Raw genomic sequence first — 2,412 nt, 5'->3', positions numbered from 1 at the left:
TGTGTGTGTGTGTGTGTGTGTGTAAATATATATTTTTAGAGACTAGAAACAAAGTTCATGAACTTATCCATGAAAATTCAGTCACATATAGAAAAATTAATAAGTAAATGCACGATAAGTAAGTATAATATACTACAAAGTAAATATCATAAGATAATGATAATAAAACGACTACACGTGTTTCATAATCAAATTTTCAAATAGAAAATAAAAATATTCAAATCGAATAAAACGATCGAAAATCAATTCTATTCAAAAATATAGCTACTTATCAGGTCAAAATTAACAATAATAAAAATAAAAGAATGTATATATCAACCAACAATAAATAACCAATGGATGCATATAAAAATACTTATTATATTAAGACAGAAAAATATTATTTAAAATGTCAGAAATTATAAACGTGCCATAATTAACTTTACGTTTATTATGATATAAACTAACAGAAATATTATGTGCAAAACTAATCTTAACGAATATTTCGTTTAAAATACAATTTAAACGAAGTTTTATGCTAAATTAATAAAGATAGAAGTAATACTTATCTCAACGATGCTATTGTTTAAACTAAAAATTTTAGACGTTAAACTCAGAAGTAAAACGTTTATCAGAAAGAAGTCGCGTGAAGATATTGCGTAAAGAAAGAGAATAGAATAAAGAGATATAAAAACATGAACGAAAGTTTTATTATAGATGAAGGATTAAACTTTATATAACTTAAATCATAATAAAACAATTAACTATATTGTAAACATTTTATTGAACGTTAACATCTAAGTAATTATAGATTCAAAAGAATAATACTAAGAAACAATATAGACTAACAGAAATATTATATGCAAATCTTATCTTAACGAATCTTTCGTTTAAAATACAATTTAACTGAAGTTTTAGGTTAAACTAAAATTATAAACGTAAAATATAAACTAACAAAAATAAATTTATATAAATTAATTTATAAAAGCAATTATATCACCATTAAATAAAGGAAAAAACATTTAACAAAATTATTGAAAGGAAATACAGATTTTATCTAATCGAAACTTTAGTTTAATTAAAATTATAAATGTTGTACTTTTGACTTAACCTTAATTAGAATATAAACTAATAAACAAAGAAATTAAATTTAAAAAACTACTTATTTATCCCATAAAACAAAAAGAAATATTAAACAATATTAATGGAAAAAATTCAACCCTAATCTAATCGAAGTCTTGGTTTAAGCTAAGATGATAAACTTAATACTATTAACTTAGTGTTAAAAAAGGTATCGACTAACATTATCATTAAAAATCAATTGAATTAATATAAAAATACATATTTTTTCAAACAATGATATAAAATTATTTAACAATATTAATAATATTAATAATATTAATAAAGATAGAATCTGTACTTATCTCAATGATGCTATAGTTTAAACTGGAAAATTTAGACGTTAAACTCAGAACTAAGGCGTTTATTAGAAAGAGGTCGTGTGAAGATATTACGTTAAGAAAAAGAATAGAATAAAGAGATATAAAAACATGAATGAAAATTTTATTTATAAAATCATGAATGAAAAATTAAACTTTATATAACTTAAATCATAATAAAACAATTAACTATATTGTAAACATTTTATTGAACGTTAAGATCGAAGTAATTATATATTCTAAAGAATAAGACTAAGAAACAATATAAACTAACAGAAATATTAAATGCAAATCTTGTCTTAACGAATCTTTCGTTTAAAATACAGTTTAACCGAAGTTTTAGGTTAAACTAAAATTATAATCGTAAAGTATAAACTAACAAAAAATTTATTTATATAAATTAATATATAAAAGCCATTATATCACCATTAAATAAAGTAAAAAACTTAACAAAATTATTGAGAAGAAATACAAAATTTATCTAATCGAATTTATCTAATCAGCGCATGGATAGGACTACATTTTAAAGCATATTTATTGATACAATGCATGACAATACAAATCCAAAATCTGTTTCTGATCAAACTACCAGAATGCAGCCTATACGTAAATGCCAGGATAAAATTCTTCATCTTCATAGGGCATTCGAATTAAGGCAACAGGTCTTCATCAGAATGAAAAACAAGAGCATACAATATAAACAAAAGGAAGAAAAAGGAAAGAAAACATGGTATAGACAAAATTTCTAGAAGGCCAATATGTTAAATGCACATAGTTGTTTACCATCAGGGCTCAAAGAGCATTGGTTCCTGATAAACTTTTGTTTATCCTGTTGTTACCTGCGCTCGACGTATATGGTGTCCCTGCACACCATTGCCCGGGGTTAACACAGGTAACGGATGCTGATAGTATGTACGGATATTGTATCCCTTAGTTGGTTACTACTACCCCTATATATATATATATATATATATACATATATATATATATATAT

Source organism: Octopus bimaculoides, chromosome 17 (assembly GCF_001194135.2).
Source record: "Octopus bimaculoides isolate UCB-OBI-ISO-001 chromosome 17, ASM119413v2, whole genome shotgun sequence".
NCBI lineage: Eukaryota > Metazoa > Mollusca > Cephalopoda > Octopoda > Octopodidae > Octopus > Octopus bimaculoides.
This window is presented reverse-complemented; position numbering follows the sequence as displayed.